Consider the following 16,240-nt stretch of genomic DNA (forward strand, 5'->3'; position numbering starts at 1 on the left):
GGATTGAATCGTAAATGAACTGGATACCACACATCAATGAGATGCTCATCCTGACAGAGAATGTAGGAGCACTGAATTACAAACCTACTATATTATACCTCTAAAACACAACATACACAATGCAGGGAGAGTGACCATTTTATAAGTCCACCTTTATAATTTAAGGCCAGTCCTGAGCCCATGTTAAAACCAATTTCTTTTCAAACAAAATCCAAGTACAAAGTGGTGAAAGAATATGTTCGCTCTTTGATGTTATACAACACCAGTGAAGCCAAATAATCACACCGATCCCCAGAAATGAGCTCTTGTAACAATGAGGACTGCTACCTAAAGACAGATAAAATGGATTAAATAGCAGATATCTCCGGTTATACCCACGGCTTTGTGTAGATTTACACATGATCCTTTAGACTGGTAGCATCTGCACCACCTACAAGTCTTGTCTTCTTACCATATTTTTATTCATGTCCCTTCATATAAAATATTCACAATTTTGAAATTTAGATGTAAATTATTGTTAATACAGAACTAAAATTCCAAAAGCTGATTGGAAGAAATTTCTACATTGTTGTTATTGAAGCAAACATCTGCAGTCTTTCTCAATCCTTGGTAACTCATGCATGGGTGACACTCGGCAACAGGTGGGAACACTTTGATGCTGACTTCAAAGTGCGAGGCATGAGGATTTATTTTTTTTACCTTGCTCGCATAGCACTTGTCATCTTTACAGACAACCTCAACACATTTAGCCATGATCAACATATGATGTCCCCTGTGATGCAAGATGAGAGCCAACATGAAACCTGGCAGATAAAACAAGGCATGAGTGTGTGTTAGAATATTAGGGAGAATCTGCTGTGCACTTTGCAAGTTATTGCTGTAATTATTTGGAGTTTTCCCTTTTAATTTAAGGGCAGAAGCTTGACTGTAGCTATGATAAATGAAGAGAAATACTAACTCTAGCAAAAAATATCGTGAACCCAGACTTGTAATTTTTTTCTATGTAGATGTGTTTGTTTTAAGAAAAGAAAAAAAAACCACCCTTTTTTCCATGCAGTTTGATTTGACACACTTATCTGGCAGGTGACACCATCTAGGTTGTTATTGAGGATATATTACTTCATGTATTTACACTGCTGCTGACAGTTTGTACACTACAAAATATCCATGTGACTCAGAGTTGTCACAATTTTGTTAAATTGTGCTAAAAAAAGAATCTGGGTGACGGTTCTTTCTGTGGGTCTTACAAAACACACAGCCAATTGCAATGGAATGCCTCAGTAAGTGACTCTGTGACACATTTAAGTGCCTTCTGATAAATATGTGGCTGTTATGAATACGTTTTGACTAGGACAAATAAAATTCAGCTTTGACAGTTTATGCAGGGAAAAATATGCAATGAGAAATGGCATCAGAATCAGACACAAATCAATCCACAAGTACTTCCTCGGTAAGAGATTTAAGACAAAAGAAAAAACAAAGAAATTTCAACCAAGTTTCGACCTAGACCATTAAGGTTCTGGAATTTTCAAATATTAATCTGTAGCATTTCAGGCTGAAAGCACTTAGATGTTTCCTTGCATTGGTACCAAACTATCCATGCAAAAATTATATTAAAGCAAAGTTTTTATAAATATAAAGTTATTATAGGCCTACAGACCAGTTAGCAACAACCCGTCATCAGGGAAGAATTAGTATTCGCCAACTGGCTCTAGGTCATTGGTCTACCAGTCTAGGTCACTGGTTCTAGTCACTAGCAGATTGTACAGTGGCCCCTAGAGACAAAGCATGTACAAACTCCAAAACACGTACAAAATCCAAAACACGTACAAAACTCCAAAACACAATGGAAGTGCTCCAGGACGCTAGGGGCAGTGTTGAGCTTTTGTTACCTTGTGGCTACACAAGCCAGGAAGTACCAACAACCGGATTTGGTTTGTGGTAGTAACAGGTAAATTAACTTTTTTTTTTTTATTATTTGATTAAATGAGTGTGGTTGTTCTATCCTTGCAGGTGTTTTCCGCCGGTATCCAACTCCATGTGTTTGCAACAAACTTGCCGTTTATTTTGCAAATCGAGCCCAACACTGCCCCTAGCATCCTGGAGCACTTCCATTGTGTTTTGGAGCTTGTACGTGCTTTGGAATTTGTACGTGCTTCGGAGTTTGCACGTGCTTTGCTGTTTGTACGTGCTATGCAGTTTGTGCGAGGTTTTTGGAGTTTGTATGTGTTTTGGAGTTTGTACATGCTTTGTCTCTAGGGGCCACCGTAAGATTGTCATGATCAGCTATAATGTGCATGGAAGAATTTAACGGTGTTGTCTGCAAACATTCCTCTACGCCAAAAGGAGCTGAAAGCGGAAAGTGCAATGAAAGACAGAAACAGTTTGCCTTCAAGGTAAACGCCGCGCCTTAGCACAGCAACCAACATATTTAAAAGAGAACAGCTATTACTTTGAAGACAAAGCCTCTATGTCATCTTCTGTTTGGACTGTTGAATGAAAGCACTATTAATGACCAATTTGAAGCATCTGGACCTAGCATGACACCAGCAGCTTTTTAACAAGAGTGCTGGCACTCCAATAGCGTATAGCATCCCTCCATAGCTGTATCAGACACTTTTACACAATGCAAACCTTCATTGCGTCTGTGGTCCAGATCCAGCACTCCTTTGCAGTAGGTCAAGTTTCTACTCAGAAGAGATTTTTGGTTTTCAAGTGGCTCTTTTGCATCCTTGGGACTATGGTGGGATTAACCAAATTCTCAAAACACATGACGCACTCAAGCTGGGGGCTGTTCCACCCGAGCCACATCTGACATTTTCCCCCATCTTCCCTTCTTCTCTTTAGAGTAGGGGATCAAGTAAAGTTTTACAGTTTGCCCTGTAAAAGAAAGTGATTAGTTTTTCCCCTTTCTTGTTGTTGATTTGGGTATCTATCTAATGTGCCAAGCTCCTAAATCCCAATATTTTAATAGAGCAGAGGGTGTATGAAAAAAAGCTGCCTTTCGAATCCTATATTTGGGTCCTACTCATACAGCCATTTACTGACAGCAAGCTAAACTAGGTTTGTGCTAAGATTTGGTGTTTCAGTATACCTTAAGTGAGCTACACGCATTCACAAGCTGCCATTTCTCATGCAAAATGTAAGCAAATACAAATGAAATAAGCATACTAGTAGGAAACAGCATTTAGGAGTCCTTTGAAGTTTGGAAAGTTCAATATAATACCATGAATGTGTCCAAATGCATTCCATCTGCTTATGCAATGATGTATGAGCGCGCTTAACTTCTTTATTTTATCATCACATTCATTTTTCTGACACAATTGATTGTGACAAGCTGCAAAAGAGCAATCAAGTGTGAGCGTACTGTGTATAAAATACAGCAAGAGGTTTTTTTCTTTTTTTCCCCTCTTTTAATAGATTTTTCCCCATCCCAGCAACCTCCGTGAAGGGCGGGTATTTTTTCCAATCCCCTCCCCCCGCTATCATCCAGACAATGTCTTTGTTAGAAGTGTCCAAGGGCAAAGTGGAAATATGTGACCCTCTCTCCTCGTCTTCAATGGAGGGTTGAGCTCCGGCACTGCTGTCAGTGTCAGATGCCAACACTGATAATGCCAGGGGCGAGATGGCAACTGTCCACCCTGGAGCCTGCATTTTAAAACTGCTCCTGCCTGCAGCTTTCAGATGGGCACTGACTGCATAGAAGAGCTGTGTCACAGTAAGCCTTTAAGTCTTCTGCTCAGTGTTATTTTGGAAAGGTTCTTAATTAATTAACACAGTTATCAAGATGGTAGAAAAATACTAGCGCAGCACTAAATATCATTCATAACTGAGTTGTATTACTGAGTGGTTCACATATGAAGCACTCAGTAAACACCCTGAACTCTCCCTGCAGCCATGTTTCATGGTGTCCTCCAATCTCAAGATTGCAGATTTCTTATCTGCAAGAAAACACCTGGAAACTGCTTTTGACAGACTGCATCAGTGGCATTAGGCGCTACTTGAGAGTTTTGTCACTGGACTACTTTACATGTAATTTAGTGGCCTAGATAATTAGAAAAAAATACAACCGGGAAAAAGCATTACCTTAAAATGTCCAGTGGGAAAACTGAAAGAGAACCAGACACGGCTTCCAAACATGTAAAGCTATAATTAATATACAGGCGCTGTAACTGAAACAGTTTATCAGTATTGCCATCCAACAAGAATGATACGGCAAACAATAAAGAACTCAGTGCCTTGTTGAAGCTCAAATATTCTCTTCAAGTCATTGGTACTGACCTCAGAAATGTACAACCTGCATGTAAATAGTTTCTTCTCCCAGTTTGATGATTCGATAAAGTCAAAGTGAAACTTCTGTTTGGCAGTGTGCCATCTGTTTCTGACACAGCAGCTGAAATTAAGCTGAACTTGCCTTAAACGTTTAAAAGCTATAACAAATTTCTGTTTTGAGCAGACAGCTACAGAGTCATCTGACACTGTTTTCATTTCAAGGTTCATCTTGGTTTAAAGGTGCCACTGACTCTTTCATAGAAATCTGATCTTTTTGTACAGTGAACTAAGGCTAGCAAGCAATGTGATCTCAGGCATTTAAAAAAAAAAGTAAAGGCTGAAAATCAATATTGCATGTTTGCGACCTTCAGACCATCACCCGGCACTTAATTGAAAACAGGCATGTTTCTGTCATGGAAATCAATGCATTGTGCATGGAACACCTCCAGAAATGGAAATCACTGTCTCTGAGTTCACAAATTTGGGGTTAAAGCTCCGGCATGCAAAGAAGAAGTTGTATTCCAGCAACACAATGCTAAACTCAAACTGCATCTATTACAACAGCATGGCTTCATAGTAGAAGAGTCTGGGTGGTGAACTGGCTCAACTTGACACCAAGCTGATGAGTGACTATCAAGTAAAGCCTAATTCACAATCATTTACCCCTGTGCTATTACCGAGAGTGCCTCTTTACAGAGTAAGGGTGGAGTGGTTTATGAGCAGTAATTCAGGAAAAACTCTATGAAATTTAAATTTGCCTTCTGTTTATGGAAATATGGTTCTGCTGGGGAGTGTCTCATAATTCTTAATCTCAAAGTATATATGTGACATGTGTGTGTGCACATTTGTGCGGGTAGGAACAGTATCGCCTCTTTTCTGAACTCTTCAAAATGACGGCCAGCCAGAGCTGTAATCGATAATTTATCTGCCATGAGACCACTGCACACACACCTGTGTAGATTATGTGTTCGTCTGTGTGTGTTTGTTTGTATATTCATTAAATTTTGGGGAGATTAATTTGAGATTTAGATCTTGAGAGTGAGGATATTTGAAGAAATGTCTGATTCTGAATCGGTGAGGTTAGTTAGCTTCAGGTTAAGTCAATGAATGCCTTCACATAGACAGAAGCTTGTAAAGCCATTTTTATTCTAATAAGAAGCAAACTAATTTAAACTAATGACTTAATTGTAGAAGGCCAACATCAGCAGCTGGTTAGTGAAGTCCCAATTTGGATGTCATTGTATTGTCTAAACTGATGCACTTTTTTTTACTCTACATATGACAATAAACATCTTCTTGAACCTTCAGGTTGTAGACGGATTTAAAACCAAATGTGAAAAGTGAAGGATGAATGTCACCCAAAAACAAAGGCTACAGCATAGAGTACATAATTGTCAATCACAATGTACAAAATGACAACTGCTCCATGCTCTGTGAGATGCTTTGGTTTGTGCATCTATGAATGCAGGAGATTCCCAGAATAGTGAGAGGGAAGCTTCATAGCACCACAGGAAGTCTCCACCTGATGGGGAGCAAGAATTTACAAAATTAAGGCTGTGTTGAAATATATTAAGATAACAGCTAACAGCTGAGAGCACTATATAGCTGAGAGCTATATATCAAGTGAGATTAAAGATCATTTTCCAGACTTTTATACTGTCTGACTTTTTGCAACCAGGAGTCGCCAACTGCTTATTCAGTGGAAACAATGCAGCTTCAAAGCTTTTCATCTTTGGCTTTACGTTTCAGACCCATTGGCATTTTTAATGTTTTATATACAGCATGATTTCATTATATTGTACCATTGCTTCTCTGTTTCAAGCAAACACCCTTTTAAAAGACCCAACCCCATCTGTCTCCTATAATCAGTTTAAAAAAAAAAAGTACTCTGCAAAGGTTTAAGGCATTAAAAGTTGTTTTTTCCCCCCTTCCTTCTGGGGGAGGACTAAGTAAAACAAAGGCATTAAAAGTTAACCCTGCATGATTTCATTGATGGGATTGAAAGTCCATATTGTTTTCTAAAGGAGTGCTTTGAGTACTTGCGGGTGGAAAATGTATATCAAAGCATCTAAGGCCTCGGTCACACAGGCCAACAGACCTGCTGGCGGCCATCTGGCAACCAAGTGTCACAATGGAAAAATTAAAAAATGCGTATTCTCTGAGAAATTTGCAATTGACTACTGGTGGTTGCTTAGAGTTGCTGAGAAATTGCTAAAGCACCATTCATGAGGTCATAAAGACCAGTTAGTGACCGTTTGACAACCATTGATCACTAGGGAAAAGTGTGCATTCTGAAACCATTTGGCAAAAGTAGTTGGTAGTCGCTAAAGTAAAATCTCTTAGTGATTGTTTTGGTCACAAGCAGGTTGCAAAAGTTGGTGGTATTTTGCACTGAAAAGATGCTGACTTTTCTGCAGCTTTATATTTTGAAAGGTGGTCTGGTGAGGGAGGAGGGGCTAGCAGGTCTAGCGAGTGTGCAGCCTGGAAGTTAACCGAAGGCTAGTCAGGTAGGTGGAGCACTAGGCCTTTATTTGGCATAACAACAAGGCCATACAAGCCAGGTCTCAACAGCTCTACACTCTCTGGTCATTCATGGCCTGGTGCCGGGTAGATATCTGCATCAGCATGTTACAATGATAAAGTCTCCCTCAGAAGGTGATGAGAAAATACTCAAGACAAAGACAGCCAGCAACCTCCAGAAGCCACTCCAACAAGTCAGAGAATACATTTTTGCATAGCAACCAGAAGTTACCAGGGGGTTGCTGACCTGGTAAAGTCATAGCAAAGTCGACATCTATGGATTTACAGCATAGCCTGTGAAAACACTTGTGTAGGGATTAGTGGTTCTATCCATCCAATGGATGTGCTCAATAATTTTCTCTGCCTGTAGAACAGGCAGGTGTTGCATGCCAAGGTTACACATTATCATTGTTGTTCACAATCTGATAAATGGGCTGTCAGCAGAAGAACGGAACACCATTGAAGCAGAATTTGAATGATTTGAACTATGAGCAAAGTATTAAAATGAGGGTAGAAAGGAAGCTTTTGAAGCTATAGCTTCACCGCTCCCTCAACTTATTATATCCAAATTCTTGACAAAAGTGATGAAGGGTGTCCATATGTTCTCAAAGGTCTGCTGTTTAGCCTTTAAAATGTAGGTTATTCGGTCTAATGATGATGCTAGCAACATCTGTTTCATCAATTGATTAGCGCTGCACGATTATTGGCTTTAGTAACAATGCAGTGCATTTTTCTACAAATGCACTGCATTGTGTCCAATGTGTATGGAAGAAATATAGTATCATCAGAATTCAAGTATTTTTAGACATTGAATTTATGACACTGAATTTTTATCCTCCAAATTTCCCTGCAAAAATATTCACCTGCAAAAATTCACCTGCAAAAATTCACCTGCAAAAAATTCACCTGCAAAAATTCACCTGAAAAAATTCACCTGCAAAAATTCACCTGCAAAAAATTCACCTGAAAAAAAATTCACCTGAAAAAAATTCACCTGCAAAAAATTCACCTGCAAAAATTCACCTGCAAAAAATTCACCTGAAAAAAATTCACCTGCAAAAATTCACCTGAAAAAAATTCACCTGCAAAAATTCAACTGCAAAAGTGATGAACTTTAATGACCCAAGCCAGAGCAATCAGCACCAGATCGAGTCGAGTGGCTCTCAGCCAATTAAATTACGCTGTTTGATCACATGACACCGTTAGCCAGCAGTGTGTCTCCTAAAAGAGAGCTGTTTAAAGGTGAGTGATTAAGTTTTTCTCCTAAATAGAGATCATTACAGAACGCCTAGTCCTACTTAAAATCCCTTTTTTTTAAATTTTTTTTTTTTATCATCTACTCGAACTAAGGAAAACGTTTGACTAACTCAAAGACAATTTCCACGCCTCCCATGCCTGTCTGCAGAAGCAGTTTTGAATTTAGGAGCGCCAAGATGGCAGCGGCAAACCCTGGCGGCTCTCCGGTGAGTATATATATTTTTTTATCTTCAAGTTTGTCTTTTGAAACCTTAATTTTATTTAAATCCGTTGCTCACGTATAAAGTACACAGACGGGGTCTTTGCTCAACTCGTCTGAGGCGTGTCTCACTAAGCGCTACATGCTAGCATCCTGCTAACCGAGCTACCCTTTACATGCTGTGCTTTAGAAAATGGGATACTCGTTAAAAAAAATACTCCGCAGATATTGATAGATAGACGAACACTGCAAATATAATGTTGGAAACGAGAACGGCCTTTGGTGAAGGGGTAAAATACACCATGAATAAAGCCATAGAGTGAATGGCTGCCATGGTTGCAGAACAGCCTGATTTAATGACAAGAATGGGGAAGAGTGAGGTGAAGTGAACCACAGCCACAAAACACGGTCAGACAAGGCGGCAAAAGGGCAGTGATCTGTCCGTCAGTATGAAGTTGGTGTGTGCTTTGGTGAACAAAAACTCCAGACTGGTAGCAGGAAGATGGGAGACTCGTGTTTCACTGGAATAGTGGTGAATTAAAACATCCTTTGTTGGGGACATTTCGGTGTAAATGCATCCATACAGGCAAGACAGAGGCAGACTAGACAGTGAAGAAAACAAGGCAAACATTAGAAATATAAAAACGGAAATATAGGATGAGTCGGGGATGAGTTCCTGCCCCAAGTGGAGGAGTTCAAGTATCTCGGGGTCTTGTTCGCGAGTGATGGGAGAAGGGAGCCGGAGATCGACAGACGGATTGGGGCTGCAGCTGCAGTAATGCGGACGCTGCACCGGTCCGTCGTGGTGAAGAGGGAGCTGAGTGTAAAAGCGAAGCTCTCAATTTACCGGTCGATCTACGTCCCTACCCTCACCTATGGCCACGAGCTGTGGGTAGTGACCGAAAGAATGAGATCGCGGATACAAGCGGCAGAAATGAGCTTCCTCCGAAGGGTGGCTGGCCTCTCCCTTAGAGATAGGGTGAGAAGGTCAGCCATCCGGGAGGGGCTCAGAGTAGAGCAGCTGCTGCTCCACATCGAAAGGAGCCAGCTGAGGTGGTTCGGGCATCTGACAAGGATGCCCCCTGGGCGCCTCCTGGGTGAGGTGTTCCAGGCATGTCCCACCGGGAGGAGGCCCCGGGGCAGACCCAGGACACGCTGGAGAGATTATATCTCTCGGCTGGCCTGGGAACGCCTTGGTATTCCCCCGGATAAACTGGAGGAGGTGGCTGGGGAGAGGGAGGTCTGGGCCTCTTTGCTTAGGTTGCTGCCCCCGCGACCCGGCCTCGGATAAAGCGGATGAAGATGGATGGATGGAAATATAGGATTAATATAACATACAATTAGGGAAAATGTAAGGAACACAATGTAAATGATATTGTAAAGTCATTAAAACAGCATACTCTGATTAAAAGAAACACAATTGGGTAGGATAATAACAATAATAATGTAAAAAAACATGTACAAGATGGGTATGTATACTTGTAGCCAGAATACTATAAAGTTGTAGCATGCCAGACTATCTTGATTGAATGTAACTTCGCTCCACACAAGTTTTATGGTAGACATATTCATATTGGTATCTAATAAATGATTAATTCTTAGATTTTATCGAACGTTAATTTATAAATTGTTTCTGTCTTTGTGTTTGTTTCAGATTATGCAAGATGAAATTATTCAGTCAGCAAGACACTTGCTGCAGTTGCTGACATCATCCAACTGAACTGCTGCTGTGATGAATCAGAATACAAGGTTTACTTTAGCAAGACTTATGAGTTAATGCTACATTTAACTAAATTGTTATATATTTGTGTCCAATATTGTCTCCATATGATTTTGTTTTTTGCAACATCTTGCAGAGAGCAGAGTCAAGGTACCAGCTTGGTCAACCCTAAAAGACCATCTGTTCAATGACCAGGTGAAAAAGTCATAAACTAAACACTCTGCATGAGCATGGAATTTAGGATGCAACTTTATCTTACCTGCTCTACACTCAGGGCTTGAATTACAACAACAGTCAATCACATAAAAAAAAATATACTTTTGGTAGTTCTGTGTCTCTGTCTCTCTCCTCCAAACCCAGATGGCTGCTGGTACTGAACCGGGTTCTGGTTCTGCTGGAGGTTTCTTCTTGTTAAAGGGGAGTTTTTCCTCTGCACTGTCACTTCATGCTGCTCAGTGTGAGGGATTGTTGAGGTTGAGTCCATATGTCCTGCGAACAACTGCTGGGCAATGACACCATGCAATCTTCTGGGATTCCTTGGATAGAAAACCTGTGAACTGCACTTGTCCTTGGTCTTCACAGCTCACCTTTTTACTGTTTATTGAATCAAAATGCTCCAGTGACATGGATTCTACATTGTAACTGATGTGATGTTAATAAAAAAAGGCAAAAATTAGTTTCTTTATTCAATTTTTGAACAGTGATACTCATTCAGTAAACGCAAATTATTTACATGGCAGTGCACTATAGGCATAAATCTAGACCCCTAGATAAAACATGATGGCATTATAGCAGTGACAACTCCTCCACAGTAGCAGGTGGGATTTCTTTTTTGAGGACGGCTCCTTTTACCTGTCACTACAGATGGTCTGTTTATGTTTTGATCAAGAGCCTTTTTTGGGCAGCTGAAGAGAAGAAGTCTATCTTGGTCACATTACCCAGCAAAACCCAGTATGCAGGTTCACCTGTAACAGTCCTTGTGCCACAGATCAACACTGTTGCTTCTACATTAAACAGAAGAGCAGTGACGTGGGTGCAGGTCTCCGTGACTCCGGCCTTACAGCTGGAGTGGGCGGCTTCAACCTTCCCTGTGATGCTCACAATGACCCATGGCTGCAATGCTGGTTCATTCAGTCTTTGAGAGTGCAGGACCTGAAACACACACAAAGTTCTTGTCTTTAAATGAACTATGAGCCAAGGCTGACAAATGTTTTATCTACTTAATGTAACAGTGTTTAGAAAGTAAGCACATACATGTAATTTTTCATTTCTTTATGTGTCCATCTATAGACCGCTGTATGTTATATTCTAAATCTGCCTGTTCTGTCAGAAACCTGCCTGCAGAAAATGAACCTAAAGGATGTAATGCAAGGATGTAATCACTTTCAAGATGGAGAAAGCATAAAGTGACAATTATGAATCACTTAATATGATAAGGAGATTCTGCAGGTCATTAATCAATGTATAAAATTAAAATAAAATGCATTTTTAGTGACACAAGATACAAATATGGAAGCAAGATGTATAATCGCTCAGTTTGGGGAAATTGTGGGTAGCCTGCAAGGGCCTCAACTTCTCCATACCCACAATGTGCAACAAATGGGCACAGCTGATCTTCAACAGTGGAACATCGGCCAGTTACTTCCAACTTTAACGCAGCTTGTAGTCTTGGAGAGCAGCACACCACAACTTCTGCTAACAGTGGAAACAGATTAAGAAATCCATGCAAACAGATTCATAAACCGAAAGAATATTATTTTACAGGATTAATGATCATATCAGCCGCTGGCTGATCACAAACCCTGAGGGTGTATACGAGAAGCAGAAGAAGCAGAGGGAATATCCCGTTTAAGTTTAGATAGTATTTGTAAAGATATTGACCATATCCTTTTCTGAAAGTGTGGATATAATGGATGGGGTAAGGTACTGACATGCTACAACTTTATAGTTGTTAAATTCTGGCTACAAGTATACATACCCATCTTGTACATGGTTTTTTTTAGTTTTTTTTATTATTATTATTATTATTATTATTATTATTATTATTATCCTACCCAATTATGTGTTTCTTTTAATCAGAGTATGCTGTTTTAATGACTTTACAATATAATTTACATTGTGTTCCTTACATTTTCCCTAATTGTATGTTATATTAATCCTATATTTCCATCCATCCATCTTCATCCGCTTTATCCGAGGCCGGGTCGCGGGGGCAGCAGCCTAAGCAAAGAGGCCCAGACCTCCAGTTTATCCGGGGGAATACCAAGGCGTTCCCAGGCCAGCCGAGAGATATAATCTCTCCAGCGTGTCCTGGGTCTGCCCCGGGGCCTCCTCCCGGTGGGACATGCCTGGAACACCTCACCCAGGAGGCGCCCAGGGGGCATCCTTGTCAGATGCCCGAACCACCTCAGCTGGCTCCTTTCGATGTGGAGCAGCAGCTGCTCTACTCTGAGCCCCTCCCGGATGGCCGAACTTCTCACCCTATCTCTAAGGGAGAGGCCAGCCACCCTTCGGAGGAAGCTCATTTCTGCCGCTTGTATCCGCGATCAGGGGCGGAGCGTGGGGGTGGCTTACTGGGCTTAAGCCCGGGTTGTTTTGTCAGAAGCCCGGGGTCTTTTGGAGTGTAATTTTTCATAGTTAGATGCCTGGCTGACAACTGTATAAAACAAAAAGTACACACAATATTCGAAGCACATAGTGCACACTGTGGGAATTTACGACTGTGCGTGAATCCCCCCTGATATTGGTATGATCCGAGCTCAGGCACTAAGCGACTGAGCGAGGGGGCGGGGCAGCTGCTGCCAGCAGTGAGTGCGCTGTTGGAGAAACGGAGCCAGCCATACTAAGGAGAGCTGAAGTTTGACCAGGTACCAAAGCAAATCATTCGTACCGTACAAATAATGTAAATATGACGGTGCATCACGAAAGATTGATATCAAACTGATCACTTGACCAATATTACGTTACTTGCTCTTCGAGTGAATCAACAAATGGCGAAATGAAAAGCCGAACAAATGCTATTTTTTTTAGAGAGTCTTAGCTTACGTGTGTTTATTTCATATTTTCAGTTCTTACCCTCCCCGACTAAATCGGTTTCAGTTATGTACTGAAATATAAGAATGGACATTAGAGGGTTCTTTCAAAGAAAAAACTCAGGTAAATGTTATTTTATATATTATGCTTTGTATGTTGTTCAGTATATTTCTATGCAAAACAAGAGGGATTTCAGTACACAGCAGGATATTCACATTTGTAACCAGATATTTACATACACTTTAGGGAGAAAACATAAAACATTTTTACTGTACAACATCAATTTAGATTAAACTTTTGTTTTAGATAAATATTGAAATATATTTTGAATTAGTTAAATGTCAGAATAAAGAGAGACAGAGCTGTCTATTTATTATCACTTTCATCATATTAAGGAGTACATATACACTAAGTTTATTGTTAATTAATAAGAAAACTCCAGACGATTCCATTCTGAGCTGAAGAAGCTTCTGATAGGTTAGTAGAGTCCATGTGAGTAAACTGGTGGCACAGCTGTGGATGCATATAAGGCAAAACACAGAGCCTGTTTCTGTGACATGGGAACATCAAGAGATGTCAACCAAAACACCAGAAAAAGAACTGTGGAGCTCCATAAGTGTGGCTCAATTTGAATACAATTTGGTGCCATTTGCTATTAAGAAATACAGATAGTTTCTCTCTTTACTCTTAAAGTTAACAAATATGTTTTTATATTTATCAATCTAAAAAAATAAACATTTAGTCTGATTTGATGTTACAATTAAAAAAGTGTTTTTATCTGAAGAGTAAATATCTGGTTTCAACTGTATATTTGATGATTGTCAGCACAAAGAGGGAGAGAGAGGAGAACGAGGACAGAACAGATGAACAAGAGCAGGTGAGACACGCATGTTAGTCAAATGGTTGTTTACCAAAAGTATCACCGTATCATAGGTACTCATGTATCTCGTACCTAGTGTTTCTTTTTAGGTTTGTTATTTTTCAAATTCTGTATTTATTAAGTTATGCAGGCTTGTTCGCACAACAAGGCTAAATAATTATATAAACTTTTCTCAATCTAAATAGTGGACTTTGGTAGAATTAAAAAACAAGTGTAGTGCAGGTCTATGATGATTTTTAGTGCTATCATCTAGTTCTGATTGTGGTTCTGTCTTGGTTAAGTCCTCAGTAGTCCTGATTTTGAACTGTTGTAGTCCTGTTTTAATTCTGGATCAGTTCTGGGTCTGGTTGAATTGGGGTTTAGTCCTCGTGTCTTGATACAGCCCCGACCTTGTTCTGCCTTGCTGCTTAATTAAAAAACTAGTTTAAGGTGTCCTGCACATGTGATATAGATTTTTCCCTATATGAAGTCATTCTTTTTTGAACAGAGCCTATTAATCTTTCAGTCATTTCTACCCCCCCCCCCCCCCCCAAAAAAAAAAAAAAAAAAAAATCCCACATGCATACTACTCTTTGGGCTAAGCCCCGGGTGTTTCAAATATCTGGCTCCGCCTCATTCTTTCGGTCACTACCCACAGCTCGTGGCCATAGGTGAGAGTAGGGACGTAGATCGACCGGTAAATTGAGAGCTTCGCTTTTACACTCAGCTCCCTCTTCACCACGACGGACCGGTGCAGCGTCCGCATTACTGCAGCTGCAGCCCCAATCCGTCTGTCGATCTCCGGCTCCCTTCTCCCATCACTCGCGAACAAGACCCCGAGATACTTGAACTCCTCCACTTGGGGCAGGAACTCATCCCCGACTCATCCTATATTTCCGTTTTTATATTTCTAATGTTTGCCTTGTTTTCTTCACTGTCTAGTCTGCCTCTGTCTTGCCTGTATGGATGCATTTACACCGAAATGTCCCCAACAAAGGATGTTTTAATTCACCACTATTCCAGTGAAACACGAGTCTCCCATCTTCCTACTACCAGTCTGGAGTTTTTGTTCACCAAAGCACACACCAACTTCATACTGACGGACAGATCACTGCCCTTTTGCCGCCTTGTCTGACCGTGTTTTGTGGCTGTGGTTCACTTCACCTCACTCTTCCCCATTCTTGTCATTAAATCAGGCTGTTCTGCAACCATGGCAGCCATTCACTCTATGGCTTTATTCATGGTGTATTTTACCCCTTCACCAAAGGCCGTTCTCGTTTCCAACATTATATTTGCAGTGTTCGTCTATCTATCAATATCTGCGGAGTATTTTTTTTAACGAGTATCCCATTTTCTAAAGCACAGCATGTAAAGGGTAGCTCGGTTAGCAGGATGCTAGCATGTAGCGCTTAGTGAGACACGCCTCAGACGAGTTGAGCAAAGACCCCGTCTGTGTACTTTATACGTGAGCAACGGATTTAAATAAAATTAAGGTTTCAAAAGACAAACTTGAAGATAAAAAAATATATATACTCACCGGAGAGCCGCCAGGGTTTGCCGCTGCCATCTTGGCGCTCCTAAATTCAAAACTGCTTCTGCAGACAGGCATGGGAGGCGTGGAAATTGTCTTTGAGTTAGTCAAACGTTTTCCTTAGTTCGAGTAGATGATAAAAAAAAAAAATTTAAAAAAAAAAGGGATTTTAAGTAGGACTAGGCGTTCTGTAATGATCTCTATTTAGGAGAAAAACTTAATCACTCACCTTTAAACAGCTCTCTTTTAGGAGACACACTGCTGGCTAACGGTGTCATGTGATCAAACAGCGTAATTTAATTGGCTGAGAGCCACTCGACTCGATCTGGTGCTGATTGCTCTGGCTTGGGTCATTAAAGTTCATCACTTTTGCAGTTGAATTTTTGCAGGTGAATTTTTTTCAGGTGAATTTTTGCAGGTGAATTTTTTGCAGGTGAATTTTTGCAGGTGAATTTTTTTGCAGGGAAATTTGGAGGATAAAAATTCAGTGTCATAAATTCAATGTCTAAAAATACTTGAATTCTGATGATACTATATTTCTTCCATAAATGTGTCCTTGATCCAACACAGCTGATTCAAATGGCTTAATTACCTCCTCAACATGTCTTAAAGTTCTCCAGTGGCCTGGCAATGAACTAGTCATTTTGACTGAGGTGTGTTGACCCAGGGTGATATCTAAAACCTACAGGACACCGGCCCTTCAGGCCTGGAGTTCCCCACCCCTGATCCACCCTGTCAATGACAGTAAAATGGTGGACTTCAGCTACTGAAAGTATGATGTACCCCAAGATATTAATGCTCAAATCTGGTGATTGGAAAGAAGAAAGAAAAAAAAAGCTTAACAAGTTT

At 40.5% G+C, this 16,240-nt stretch overlaps 2 long non-coding RNA genes across 3 annotated transcripts; one reads left to right on the forward strand and one right to left on the reverse strand.

Annotated features, from left to right (window-relative positions):
* The first annotated feature begins 3,606 nt into the window (after positions 1 to 3,606).
* LOC308393831 lies at positions 3,607 to 10,633 on the forward strand. Of its 2 annotated transcripts, none has more exons than XR_013971031.1 (5): positions 3,607 to 3,718; positions 8,198 to 8,255; positions 9,903 to 9,997; positions 10,105 to 10,163; positions 10,329 to 10,633. It is a non-coding gene; the product is annotated as an uncharacterized lncRNA (long non-coding RNA). The 2 variants fall into 2 exon arrangements; XR_013971032.1 differs by lacking the exon at positions 3,607 to 3,718 and adding an exon at positions 7,560 to 8,034.
* A 245-nt stretch (positions 10,634 to 10,878) lies between these two features.
* On the reverse strand, positions 10,879 to 15,800 carry LOC308393832. Its single transcript, XR_013971033.1, has 3 exons — positions 15,621 to 15,800; positions 15,398 to 15,455; positions 10,879 to 11,120 (listed from the first exon to the last, which is right to left on the reverse strand). It is a non-coding gene; the product is annotated as an uncharacterized lncRNA (long non-coding RNA).
* Between the last annotated feature and the right edge of the window lie 440 nt (positions 15,801 to 16,240).

Source organism: Rhamphochromis sp. 'chilingali' (genome assembly GCF_963969265.1).
Source record: "Rhamphochromis sp. 'chilingali' genome assembly, chromosome: 3".
Taxonomy (NCBI): domain Eukaryota; kingdom Metazoa; phylum Chordata; class Actinopteri; order Cichliformes; family Cichlidae; genus Rhamphochromis; species Rhamphochromis sp. 'chilingali'.